The sequence below is a fragment of the Oncorhynchus gorbuscha genome, linkage group LG15 (assembly GCF_021184085.1).
Source record: "Oncorhynchus gorbuscha isolate QuinsamMale2020 ecotype Even-year linkage group LG15, OgorEven_v1.0, whole genome shotgun sequence".
Classification (NCBI taxonomy): Eukaryota; Metazoa; Chordata; class Actinopteri; order Salmoniformes; family Salmonidae; genus Oncorhynchus; species Oncorhynchus gorbuscha.
The window spans coordinates 79,214,462-79,229,206 of NC_060187.1; positions in this window are offsets into that span (position 1 = coordinate 79,214,462).

A 14,745-nucleotide genomic window follows, 5' to 3' on the forward strand; every position below is an offset into this window, starting at 1 on the left:
TGTAAGAGAGAGATCAAATCATATCAAATGTTATTAGTCACATGCGCCGAATACAACAATACAGTGAAATGCTTACTTACAAGCCCCTAAGCAACAATGCAGTTTAAAAAGAATAAGAAATAAAAGTAACAATTAGTTAAAGCACAGCAGAAAATAACAATAGCGAGACTATATACAGGGGGTACCGGTACCGAGTCATTGTGTTAGTCGAGGTAATTGAGGTAGTATGTATATGTAGGTAGAGTTATTAAAGTGACTATGCATAGATAATAACAGAGAGTAGCAGCGGTGTAAAAGAAAGGGGGGGGGGGGTCTGGGTAGCCATTTGATTAGATGTTCAGGAGTCTTATGGCTTAGGGGTAGAAGTAGTTTAGAAGCCTCTGGACCTAGACTTGGTGCTCCGGTACCACTTGCCTTGCTGTAGCAGAGAGAACAGTCTATGACTAGGGTGGCTGGAGTCTTTGACAATTTTTAGGGCCTTCCTCTGACACCGCCTAGAGGTCCTGGATGGTAGGCAGCTTGACCCCAATGATGTACTGGGCCGTACGCACTACCTTCTGTAGTGCCTTGCGGTCGGAGGCCGAGCAGTTCCCATACCAGGCGGTGATGCAACCAGGATGCTCTCGATGGTGCAGCTGTAAAACGTTTTGAGGATCTGAGGACCCATGCCAAATCTTTTCAGTCTCCTGAGGGGGAATATCTTTTGTTGTGCCCTCTTCACGACTGTCTTGGACCATGTTAGTGTGTTGGTGATGTGGACACCAACAGCCCCGTCCACTACAGCCCCATCGATGAGAATGGGGACGTGCCCGGTCCTCCTTTTCCTGTAGTCCACAATCATCTCATTTGTCTTGATCACGTTGACGGAGAGATTGTTGCCCTGGCACCACACGGCCAGGTCTCTGATCTCCTCCATATAGGCTGTCTCGTTGTTGCCGGTGTTTAGGCCTACCAATGTTGTGTCATCGGCAAACTTAATGATGGTGTTGGAGTCGTGCCTAGCCGTCATGAGTGAACAGGGAGTACAACAGGGGACTGAGCACGCACCCCTGAGAGGCCCCTGTGTTGAGGCTCAGCATGGCGAATGTGTTGTTACCTACCCTTACCACCTGGTGGCAGGTGTTCAGTCCCAGGGTCCTTAGTTTATTGATGAGCTTTGAGGGCACTATGCTGAATGCTGAGCTGTAGTCAATGAACAGCATTCTCACATAGGTGTTCCTTTTGTCCAGGTGGGAAATGGCACTGTGGAGTGCAATATAGATTGTATCATCTGTAGATCTGTTAGGGTGGAATGCAAATTGGAGTGGGTGTAGGGTTTCAGGGATAATGGTGTTGATGTGAGCCATGACCAGATGAGAGAGATGAGATGAGAGATGAGAGAGTATGAAAGATGAAGAGTGGTGCTGAACGAATAACCGTAATTTCTTTTCGGGGGGGGTTATTAAACAACTAATTGACCGACATCGGTTCAATTACTGTAGATATCTAATAATTCACGAGAGAAATCTGAGAAATCAAGTCAAGAACTATGTAGGATGCTGGGCAAAGGGAGTTGTAGTTTTCATGAAGCAAATATTCAACCTACGGTAGTTCAGCCAGAAACGTGGTAATTAACTGCAATGACCATAATCCATTGAGCCAGTTTTTTATGGCTCAGAGACGGATCAGAGAGGAAGAGGCGGAGTGAGAGGTGTTACTCTCTCCAAAATCTGTCCAAAATAAGCCCTATGCCTTTCTATGGGCTTATTTTGGTCCTAAGCTTGTCGTCTGCCTTCCCACTTTTGGGACAAACCACAGGAGGCTGCAAACCATGTGTTTGATATATTTGATACCATTCCAGCTATTCCGCTCCAGTCAATATCACAAACCCATTCCTCCCAATTAAGGTACCACCAATCTCCTGTGGTACACACAGTCCACATAGACCGCATGAGAGAGGAATTTACACCTATTTTTCTACTGATGTCTACGTTATGTGGACCTGACAGAGACAATGAAATATTTTCAATGTTTTGGCAATTTAATGTTTACTATTTTGGGCTTTGGGATTTCCATTGAAAAGCTCTAAAATCATTGTAACGTCATTATTTCATAATACATTTCATGTTATTTAAAAAATAATCAAAACCAAAATCGAAAACTGTGATTACTTCTTAAGAATCGAAGTGAAACCGAACCAACCTCAAAAAGCACAAATCGCTCAGCACTAATGGAGAGAGGGAGGAAGATGGAGGGAGAGAGACTGTCTTAGTCAGAGAGAGAGAGGGAGAGAGACTGTCCTAGTCAGAGAGAGAGGGAGAGAGACTGTCCTAGTCAGAGAGAGAGGGAGAGAGACTGTCCTAGTCAGAGAGAGAGGGAGAGAGACTGTCCTAGTCAGAGAGAAAGGGAGAGAGGGAGAGAGGGAGGAAGATGGAGGGAGAGAGAGATGGAGAGAGTGTCCTAGTCAGAGAGAGAGGGAGAGAGGGAGGAAGATGGAGGGAGAGAGAGATGGAGAGAGTGTCCTAGTCAGAGAGAGAGGGAGAGAGGGAGAGAGGGAGGAAGATGGAGGGAGAGAGATGGAGAGAGACTGTCCTAGTCAGAGAGAGAGGGAGAGAGGGAGAGAGGGAGGAAGATGGAGGGAGAGAGATGGAGAGAGACTGTCCTAGTCAGAGAGAGGGAGAGAGACTGTCCTAGTCAGAGAGAGATGGAGAGAGGGAGGAAGATGGAGGGAGAGAGATGGAGAGAGGGAGAGAGACTGTCCTAGTCAGAGAGAGAGGGAGAGAGGGAGGAAGATGGAGGGAGAGAGAGATGGAGAGAGTGTCCTAGTCAGAGAGAGAGGGAGAGAGGGAGGAAGATGGAGGGAGAGAGAGATGGAGAGAGTGTCCTAGTCAGAGAGAGAGGGAGAGAGGGAGGAAGATGGAGGGAGAGAGAGATGGAGAGAGTGTCCTAGTCAGAGAGAGAGGGAGAGAGGGAGGAAGATGGAGGGAGAGAGAGATGGAGAGAGTGTCCTAGTCAGAGAGAGAGGGAGAGAGACTGTCCTAGTCAGAGAGAGAGGGAGAGAGACTGTCCTAGTCAGAGAGAGGTGGAGAGAGGGAGGATGATGGAGGGAGAGAGAGATGGAGAGAGGGAGGAAGATGGAGGGAGAGAGATGGAGAGAGTGTCCTAGTCAGAGAGAGAGGGAGAGAGACTGTCCTAGTCAGAGAGAGAGGGAGAGAGGGAGGAAGATGGAGGGAGAGAGAGATGGAGAGAGGGAGGAAGATGGAGGGAGAGAGATGGAGAGAGTGTCCTAGTCAGAGAGAGAGGGAGAGAGACTGTCCTAGTCAGAGAGAGAGGGAGAGAGGGAGGAAGATGGAGGGAGAGAGAGATGGAGAGAGTGTCCTAGTTAGAGAGAGAGGGAGAGAGACTGTCCTAGTCAGAGAGAGGTGGAGAGAGGGAGGAATATGGAGGGAGAGAGAGATGGAGAGAGGGAGGAAGATGGAGGGAGAGAGATGGAGAGAGTGTCCTAGTCAGAGAGAGAGGGAGAGAGACTGTCCTAGTCAGAGAGAGAGGGAGAGAGGGAGGAAGATGGAGGAGAGAGAGATGGAGAGAGTGTCCTAGTTAGAGAGAGAGGGAGAGAGACTGTCCTAGTCAGAGAGAGGTGGAGAGAGGGAGGAATATGGAGGGAGAGAGAGATGGAGAGAGGGAGGAAGATGGAGGGAGAGAGATGGAGAGAGTGTCCTAGTCAGAGAGAGAGGGAGAGAGACTGTCCTAGTCAGAGAGAGAGGGAGAGAGACTGTCCTAGTCAGAGAGAGAGGGAGAGAGTGTCCTAGTCAGAGAGAGAGGGAGAGAGGGAGGAAGATGGAGGGAAAGAGATGGAGAGAGACTGTCCTAGTCAGAGAGAGAGGGAGAGAGGGAGGAAGATGGAGGGAGAGAGATGGAGAGAGACTGTCCTAGTCAGAGAGAGATGGAGAGAGACTGTCCTAGTCAGAGAGAGAGGGAGAGAGGGAGGAAGATGGAGGGAGAGAGATGGAGAGAGACTGTCCTAGTCAGAGAGAGAGGGAGAGAGGGAGGAAGATGGAGGGAGAGAGATGGAGAGAGACTGTCCTAGTCAGAGAGAGAGGGAGAGAGGGTAATAGAAAAAGAGAGGAACTGTGCTGTGTGTGTGACTGATAGAGGGATAGGGTTGGAAGAGAGATGGCGAGAGGGAGACAGAGGGAGAGAGAGAGAGAAATGCAGAAGGAGAGAGGTGGGTATACTGTAGATCACATACTGTATCACTACTTGGCCAAGACATATTCTACAGTGCTGAGCCTTTAGCCATTACTGTTAGGCCTGTCATCATATTTCATTCCACTAAGGTGTTTATGCTTTGCTTTGTTGCTATACCTATAGCCTACACTATTCCTCTTTTGTACCTAGTGTCCTTGCTTGTAGAGGGTACTCAATGTACTACTCTATATGTTGATTAGGTTGTTGTAGTGTACTGATAGAAAGATACACTACTGTGTGGTCTAAGTCTGCTTCACTGAAAGTTTGGTCAATATTTCACAGAGCAGCAGTAGTGTACCGTCTGTCTGGCGCCAATGCTTGTAGTTTGGGGATTTAGGACCAGGTTTCTGTTAATCACTGTAAATCTCTGTATAAATTAAATGTGTTATTTGATTATCTGTAAAGTAGTGAGCTCCATTCAGAGAAATACACCCCAGATTCCATGTATTTTCCTAGACTACCAGCACAGTACAGTTTACAATGGGTAAAATCATTTCCTGTCTTCTCCTATACTACAGTACAGTCTACAATGGGTAAACTCATTTCTTGTCTTCTCCTATAGTACAGTACAGTCTACAATGGCTAAACTAATTTCCTGTCTTCTCCTATACTACAGTACAGTCTACAATGGGTAAACTGATTTCCTGTCTTCTCCTATACTACAGTACAGTCTACAATGGGTAAACTGCTGTAGGTGAAATCCTGCCATTCACACCTCTCTAACCGCTTCACACTGAACTGGGATGGAAGCAGGCAACATGCCAGCAGAATGCTGCATCAGATCTGGTAGTGTGTTAGTGAATGGGCTTGTTAAGCCTGGTTGGAGAACCATGAGATCTGGTAGTGTGTTAGTGAATGGGCTTGTTAAGCCTGGTTGGAGAACCATCAGATCTGGTAGTGTGTTAGTGAATGAGCTTGTTGGAGCCTGTTTGGAGAACCATCAGATCTGGTAGTGTGTTAGTGAATGGGCTTGTTAAGCCTGGTTGGAGAACCATCAGATCTGGTAGTGTGTTAGTGAATGGGCTTGATATGCCTGTTTGGAGAACCATCAGATCTGGTAGTGTGTTAGTGAATGGGCTTGTTAAGCCTGGTTGGAGAACCATCAGATCTGGTAGTGTGTTAGTGAATGGGCTTGTTGGAGTCTGGTTGGAGAACCATCAGATCTGGTAGTGTGTTAGTGAATGGGCTTGTTAAGCCTGGTTGGAGAACCATCAGATCTGGTAGTGTGTTAGTGAATGGGCTTGTTAAGCCTGGTTGGAGAACCATCAGATCTGGTAGTGTGTTAGTGAATGGGCTTGTTGGAGGCTGGTTGGAGAACCATCAGATCTGGTAGTGTGTTAGTGAATGAGCTTGTTGGAGCCTGGTTGGAGAACCATCAGATCTGGTAGTGTGTTAGTGAATGGGCTTGTTAAGCCTGGTTGGAGAACCATCAGATCTGGTAGTGTGTTAGTGAATGGGCTTGTTAAGCCTGGTTGGAGAACCATGAGATCTGGTAGTGTGTTAGTGAATGGGCTTGTTAAGCCTGGTTGGAGAACCATGAGATCTGGTAGTGTGTTAACAACACATTCACCATGTTAGTGAATGGGCTTGTTAAGCCTGGTTGGAGAACCATGAGATCTGGTAGTGTGTTAGTGAATGGGCTTGTTATGCCTGGTTGGAGAACCATGAGATCTGGTAGTGTGTTAGTGAATGGGCTTGTTAAGCCTGGTTGGAGAACCATCAGATCTAGTAGTGTGTTAACAACACATTCACCATGTTAGTGAATGGGCTTGTTAAGACTGGTTGGAGAACCATCAGATCTGGTAGTGTGTTAACAACACATTCACCATGTTAGTGAATGGGCTTGTTAAGACTGGTTGGAGAACCATCAGATCTGGTAGTGTGTTAACAACACATTCACCATGTTAGTGAATGGGCTTGTTAAGACTGGTTGGAGAACCATCAGATCTGGTAGTGTGTTAACAACACTTTCACCATGTTAGTGAATGGGCTTGTTGGAGCCTGGTTGGAGAACCATCAGATCTGGTAGTGTGTTAACAACACATTCACCATGTTAGTGAATGGGCTTGTTAAGACTGGTTGGAGAACCATCAGATCTGGTAGTGTGTTAACAACACATTCACCATGTTAGTGAATGGGCTTGTTAAGACTGGTTGGAGAACCATCAGATCTGGTAGTGTGTTAACAACACTTTCACCATGTTAGTGAATGGGCTTGTTGGAGCCTGGTTGGAGAACCATCAGATCTGGTAGTGTGTTAACAACACTTTCACCATGTTAGTGAATGGGCTTGTTAAGACTGGTTGGAAAACCATCAGATCTGGTAGTGTGTTAACAACACTTTCACCATGTTAGTGAATGGGCTTGTTAAGACTGGTTGAAGAACCATCAGATCTGGTAGTGTGTTAACAACACTTTCACCATGTTAGTGAATGGGCTTGTTGGAGCCTGGTTGGAGAACCATCAGATCTGGTAGTGTGTTAACAACACGTTCACCATGTTAGTGAATGGGCTTGTTGGAGCCTGGTTGGAGAACCATCAGATCTGGTAGTGTGTTAACAACACTTTCACCATGTTAGTGAATGGGCTTGTTAAGACTGGTTGGAGAACCATCAGATCTGGTAGTGTGTTAACAACACTTTCACCATGTTAGTGAATGGGCTTGTTGGAGCCTGGTTGGAGAACCATCAGATCTGGTAGTGTGTTAACAACACTTTCACCATGTTAGTGAATGGGCTTGTTGGAGCCTGGTTGGAGTGATGAACTACTATTGTAGTCTACAAAGCGCTAGTAGAATTCTATTCCATTCCATTCACTGTCATGAACAGTAATATCCTAACTGCCGTTGAGCCATTCATACATTCATTCATTCATTCTTTGTTCCTTAATTTATTCATTCATTCATTGCTTAGAATATTTAGATTGTGTATTCCTCATCACTAGGACCAGTCAAATTCTTCAGAGGTAGAATTTCCCCAAGAACCCAGACATTTAAGATTCAATGAACTACAATCTAACAAAACACATTTAATTGATTGCCTGTCATCACTGTCGAGGTTTTGATGAGAAAACCTCCACCAGTACAGTAGTCTCTCGTAATAGTGTTTTGTTTTCCAAAAGGACTGCAGTAATGCTATAGAATTCCATGTCTCTGTATAGCGTAGCTCAAATCCCACAGCATAGCTACAGTAGATACTGTGGTGCTGCATAGTAGAAATATACCACTGGAACCCTGTGTGCTGCAGTGAAGTACACTGTATGTAGTATTGCCATCAATCTGTCATACAGAGTATCATAACCTGTTCCACAGAGCCGTAAGAGGAGGGATGCTGATTACTTTAAGTTCCCTCTGTGTCATCATTAATAATAACACTATTTCCTATAGATTAATATAGCAGTAATGTAGCATAATATTTTGTCCTCTGAGTGTCATGCAGAGTAGGGTCATGTAATATTGCACTCCAGAGGATTAAGGGACTGAAGTGTAATATTAGTTGTACTGTCCCACGAGGCAAAAACACAATGTGAATCAGTGTTCTATCAATATTACATGTTGTCATATTTCCATACTGACATTCAACATCCAAGGATTTTTGGTTGTATTTGAAAAACGCATTGACATACAGTCAGGTCCAAAATGATTGGCACCCTTGATAAAGATGAGGAAAAAACACTGTATAAAATAAATTATTTATTTAACTAGGCAAGTCAGTTAAAATCAAATTCTTATTTACAATGACAGCCTAGGAACAGTGGGTTAACTGCCTTGTTCAGGGGCAGAACGACAGATTCTTATTTACAATGACAGCCTAGGAACAGTGGGTTAACTGCCTTGTTCAGGGGCAGAATGACAGATTCTTATTTACAATGACAGCCTAGGAACAGTGGGTTAACTGCCTTGTTCAGGGGCAGAATGACAGATTCTTATTTACAATGACAGCCTAGGAACAGTGGGTTAACTGCCTTGTTCAGGGGCAGAACGACAGATTCTTATTTACAATGACAGCCTAGGAACAGTGGGTTAACTGCCTTGTTCAGGGGCAGAACGACAGATTCTTACCTTGTCAGCTACCTTTCGGTTACTGGTCCAATGCTCTAACCACTAGGCTACCTGCCATCCCAATAATACAAATGCTGAGCTATATTGTACGCTAAAAAAATTGGAAAATTATATTATTTCATACTAGTACAATTGTCAGAGAAAGAGATTTTGTTTATAAATAAATACTTTTCTTTCTCAAACAGATACGGGTCAAAATGATTGGCTCCCCTGTTTTCAATACTTTTCTATACCTCACTAACGGCATTGAGCCTTTTTCTAAAATGTTTTATGAGATTGGAGATCCCACTGGGAGGGATCTTAGAATATTCCTCTAGGGCTGGTAGGTACCAGGGACCTCACAATACAATATTATAATTTCTTAGGTGCCGATACGATATGTATTGTGATTCTCACGATGCTCACAATTCTGTATTGTGATTTGATACTGCGATTCTATTGCGATTTGATGTTACAAACATATTGCACACTATATGTATGCTGCAGAGAGGTAAGAGAGAACCTGAGAAAATGACTTTTTATCAGTCGGGGAAAAAAAAGTACTTAAAATGTTGGCTCACTATTCAAAAAGAAGATGGATAAATACAGTAGCTATATGACGAGAAATACAGGAATTTTGGTGCAGGTACAGCCGACTAGCGCTAGCTAACTCAAAAAAATACATTGATACTTGGAGGGAAATAACAATATAGTATAATCCCAAAATAATATTGCGATATGTTACTGTCCCCCATCACTACATTCCTCTGTACAGAATATTTCCAGATCCTTGATATCATTTGTCTGCGCTCATGGACCGCCCTCTTCAATTCAAACCACAGGATTGTTCAAGACTGAGATGGCCATTGCAAAATGTTGATTTTGTGGTCAATGAACCATTTCTTTATGGACTTTGATGTGTGCCTGGCAGAGGCAATCAGGTTCTTGGTTAAAATGTCCTGGTTCTGGGTAAAGTTTATGATGCAATTGACCTTAACAAGGGCCCCAGGACCAGTGGAAGCTAACTAGCCCCATAACATCAAATATACACCACCATATTTTACAGTAGGTATCCATTCCTTCGATGCCAAACCCAAATCAAATGTTATTTGTCACATGCTTGGTAAACAACAGGTGCAGACTAACAGTGAAATACTTACTTACAGGCCCTTCCCAACAATGCAGAGAGAAAGAAAATAGAGAAATAATAGAAAAGTAAATATAACTAGGAATTAAGTGACGAGGCAACAGGATAGATAATAAACAGCAGCAGCAGTGTATATGATGAGTCGAAAACATTATGCAAAAAGGGTAAATGCAGCTAGTCTGGGAAGCTATTTGGTTAAGTACTTAACGAACTATTTAGTCTTATGGCTTGGGGGTAGAAGCTGTTCAGGGTCCTGTTGGTTCCAGGTGCATCGGTACTGCTTGTCGTGCGAGAACAGTCTACGAGTTGGGTGGCTGGGATGTTTGAGCATTTTTTGGGCCTTCCGCTGAAACCGCCTGATATAGAGGTCCTGGATGGCAGAGAGCTTGGCCACAGTGATGTACTGGGCTGTAAGCACTGCCCTCTGTAGCGCCCTGAGGACAGATGCCAAGCAGTTGCCATACCAAGCGATGATGCAGCCAGTCAGGATACTCTCAAGGGTGCAGCTGTAGAACTTTCTGAGGATCTGAGGGCCCATGCCAAATCTTTTCAGCCTCCTGAGGAGTAAGAGGCATTGTCATGCCCTCTTCACAACTATTTTGGTGTGTGTGGACAATGATAGATCCTTAGTGATGTGGACACAGAGGAAGTTGAAGCTCTAGACCCGCTCCACTACAGCCCTGTCGATGTGAATGGGGGCAAGATCAGCTCCTTTGTCTTGCTGACATTGAGGGAGAAGTTGTTGTCCTGGCACCACACTGCCATGTCTCTGACCTCCTCCCTATAGGCTGTCTTATCGCCGTCTGTGACCAGGCCTACCAACGTTGTGTCGTCAAACTGTGCATGGCCAAAGAGCTCTATTTTCATGTCATTCAACAAATGTAAACGCCTGGAGTTTGCTAAACGGCATTGGCACTTGGATTGGAAAAGGTGCTATGGTCAGATGACATGAAAATAGAGCTCTTTGGCCAAGCACACTAGTGGTGTGAATTGAAATACCTGCTGGAAACTATGTTGGTGGATCTTTGATGTTATGAGGCTATTTTGCTCCCACTGGTCCTGGGGCTCTTGTTAATTTCAACGACATCATGAACTTTACGCAGTACCAGGATATTTTAGCCAAAAAACCTGGTTGCCTCTGCCAGGAGGCTGAAACTTGGCCGCAAGTGAATCTTCCAGCAAGACAATAGCCCCAAGCAAACATAAAAATCCACTCCAAAATGGTTAATTGACCACAAAATCAACATTGTGATATGGCCATCTCAGTCTCCAGACTTGAACCGCCTTTGAAAACCTGTGGATTGAATTGAAGAGGGGCAGTCCATAAACACAGATGAAGGATATCAAGGATCTGGAAACCCTCCCAATGTGTTCTCCAATCTCATAAAGCAAGGTGAGATGTTGAAAGGTATTGAAAACAGGGACGGTGTTGTTATCCTCACAGGGTGAGGTATTGAAAGGTATTGAAAACAGGGGCAGTGCTGTTATCCTCACAGGGTGAGGTATTAAAAGGTATTGAAAACAGGGGCAGTGCTGTTATCCTCACAGGGTGAGGTATTGAAACGTATTGAAAACAGGGGCAGTGCTGTTATCCTCACAGGGTGAGGCATTGAAAGGTATTGAAAACAGGGGCAGTGCTGTTATCCTCACAGGGTGAGGCATTGAAAGGTATTGAAAACAGGGGCAGTGCTGTTATCCTCACAGGGTGAGGTATTAAAAGGTATTGAAAACAGGGGCAGTGCTGTTATCCTCACAGGGTGAGGTATTGAAACGTATTGAAAACAGGGGCAGTGCTGTTATCCTCACAGGGTGAGGCATTGAAAGGTATTGAAAACAGGGGCAGTGCTGTTATCCTCACAGGGTGAGTCATTGAAAGGTATTGAAAACAGGGGCAGTGTTGTTATCCTCACAAGGTAAAGGTATTGAAACCTATTGAAAACACAGGTGAATTTTATTTTTGACCCCTATCTTTTTAGATCATTTGTTTTACTTGTTAAAAACTATATATATTTCTCTGAGCAATTGTATTAGTTTAACATAATATCATTTAAACAAGTTGTTTGAACATATAATATAGCTCAGTATTCGAATTTGTGTTTTTGTGCCAATAATTGTATGTTCCCCTATATGTGCTGTGTAGGTGTAGTAAAGTACCTTCATAAAGTATTCACACCTGTTACGGGATACTAGGAGTGGTGGGTTGTCACGGGATACTAGGAGTGGTGGGTTGTCACGGGATACTAGGAGTGGTGGGTTGTCAGGGGATACTAGGAGTGGTGGGTTGTCACGGGATACTAGGAGTGGTGGGTGGGAATCAGGCGCAGAGAGCAGGGTTCAGTAAATCTTGATTTATTCTCCGGACAAAAAACGGTCACGCCAACATACAGGGCGCATAGAACAGACCAGCCCAAACACAGGACCAAACAGTCCGGAGAATACAAACATGAAAACCACAACCAACACAGTAACAAAAAACAATCCCGCACAAAACAAGGGCGGGTCAAACTACTACATATAGGGAAGCTAATTAAACCAAAATACACACAGGTGAAACTAATAAGAGAAGACCAACCGACAAACGAAAAAGGGATCGGTAGCGGCTAGTAGGACGGCGACGACGACCGCCGAGCACCACCCGAACAGGCAGGGGAGCCAACTTCTAGTAGGACGGTGACGACGACCGCCGAGCACCACCCGAACAGGCAGGGGAGCCAACTTCTAGTAGGACGGCGACGACGACCGCCGAGCACCACCCGAACAGGCAGGGGAGCCAACTTCTAGTAGGACGGCGACGACGACCGCCGAGCACCACCCGAACAGGCAGGGGAGCCAACTTCTAGTAGGACGGTGACGCCGACCGCCGAGCACCACCCGAACAGGCAGGGGAGCCAACTTCTAGTAGGACGGTGACGACGACCGCCGAGCACCACCCGAACAGGCAGGGGAGCCAACTTCTAGTAGGACGGTGACGACGACCGCCGAGCACCACCCGAACAGGCAGGGGAGCCAACTTCTAGTAGGACGGTGACGACGACCGCCGAGCACCACCCGAACAGGCAGGGGAGCCAACTTCTAGTAGGACGGTGACGACGACCGCCGAGCACCACCCGAACAGGCAGGGGAGCCAACTTCTAGTAGGACGGTGACGACGACCGCCGAGCACCACCCGAACAGGCAGGGGAGCCAACTTCGGCAGAAGTCGTGACAACACCCCTTTAATTGTTTCACATTTTGTTGTCTTCCTGCCTGAATTTAAATTGATATTTTGTGTCACTGATCTACACACAAAACACCATAATGTCAAAGGAGAATTTTGTTTGTCGAACATTTTCGAAATGAATGAACAATTAAAAGCTGAAATGTCTTGAGTCACTAAGTATTCAACCCGTTTGTTATGGCAGGCCTCAATAAGTTCAGGAGTAACAATGTGCTTTAACTAATCACATAATAAGTTGCATGGACTCACTCGTTCAATAATAGTAGTTGACATGATTTTTGAATGACTACCCCATCTCGATACCGCACACATACATGTAAGGTCCCTCAATCGAGCACAGATTCAACCACAAGACCAGGCAGGTTTTTGAACCGATTGGTAGATGTATAAAATAAAATAAAAAGCAGATGCTGAATATCCCTTTGAGCATGTTGAAGTTATTTACTAGGCTTTGGATGGTGTATCGATACACCCAGTCACTACAAATTGTCCTTCCTAACTCAGATCAAGAGATGGGAATACTTTCTGAATGCACTGTATAGTCTATAGTAATTCCCGGTAGACGAAAGTGTCATGTGGGGTAATAACTCTGTCCAGCAGCAGCAGTGGAGTGAACAGTAAAGTGCAGCTGCAGCTCAATGCTCCTCGTATTAATTGGCCCATACTTCAATCACAGTAACTGGAGTGTGTCCTCTCTGATGGAACAGATCTCTCTCTCTCTCTCTCTCTCTCTCTCTCTCTCTCTCTCTCTCTCTCTCTCTCTCTCTCTCTCTCTCTCTCTCTCTCTCTCTCTCTCTCGCGCACTCACAGTGTTCTATCTATATCTGTCATGTGAGAGCAGTACCAGCAAGAGTCTGCTTTCACATTGTACATAATGTCCACCCTGATCAGTCTGTACTCCTGGAGAACTACTGTACACCGTAGAGTTGTGTTTACTGCACGGCTGTAAACAGTTATGGTAAAGAGCTGTGTTGTTCGGCTCTGTGCTGTGCCACAGACCCCATGGCCATCACAAGCTATCCAAGTGACAAACGACGTAGCCATCCATCAACCTGCGCTGACAGCAGGCCCTCTCAGGGAAATACAATACACTACATTTGTAAATTAGACGTGGGCTAAATACCGGATTAAGACAGTCACATCAATGTGATGGTACTTGTTTATGTGGAACACTTTAGATTGGGGTGTACGGATCTTAATGTGACAACAAACTGCTCTGGAATACAAACCAACGTCTGGATCTTTACTGCATGTTTTCTTCTGGCAAGAATAATACAGGTTTTGAGCTGTTTCACCATTTCACTGATAAAACTCAATATCGTAGCTCCACTCCTCCATAGTTTATCTCTCCACACTCGACTCGCTCACACCAACACTTCAGAACCTTTAACAAGAAAAAATACTCTATATGTTTATTGAGTATAACTTTTTCACACAGGGGAATTGGGTGTTGCATAACTTTGTCAATGAAACAATATAATAAATCCAATAATAGAAAATGTGGCTAATGAACCTAGCTATCTGAATGTAAAAAAACGAGCAAGTATCCATTTCGCTTTAATTGAAGATGTGATAACATTCAGTATCAAAAATATAAAAAACAAAAATCAGAAAGGGTCAAATCCATTTTCCCGGCACTGTATATGTTTATACGAGCACCTGTTTCTATTCCCCAGCCTCAGGTTTTCAACATGCTGTGACCTTCAACCCTGGAGAACAAAAGAACACTGTCCCAATTCAACATATCTTAACTTTGATCTTTTCAGAAGTCTGAGTATACAGGGCATTCAGACCCTTTGACTTTTTCCACATTTTGTTACGTTACAGCCTTATTCTAAAATTGATTGAATAAATAAAAATGCATAGCAATCTACACACAATACCCCATAATGACAACACAATACGCAATAATGACAAAGTGAAAAAATAAAGAAAAACCCTTGAATGATTAGGTGTATCCAAACTTTTGACTGGTACTGTACAGTAGATGGTAAACCTATGCTTCTATTTTATAGTATACATGTAACTACACTAAAGGACACATAAAGATACACACACGCCGACTGAGATGGCCGCCTCGCTTCGCGTTCCTAGGAAACTATGCAGTTTTTTGTTT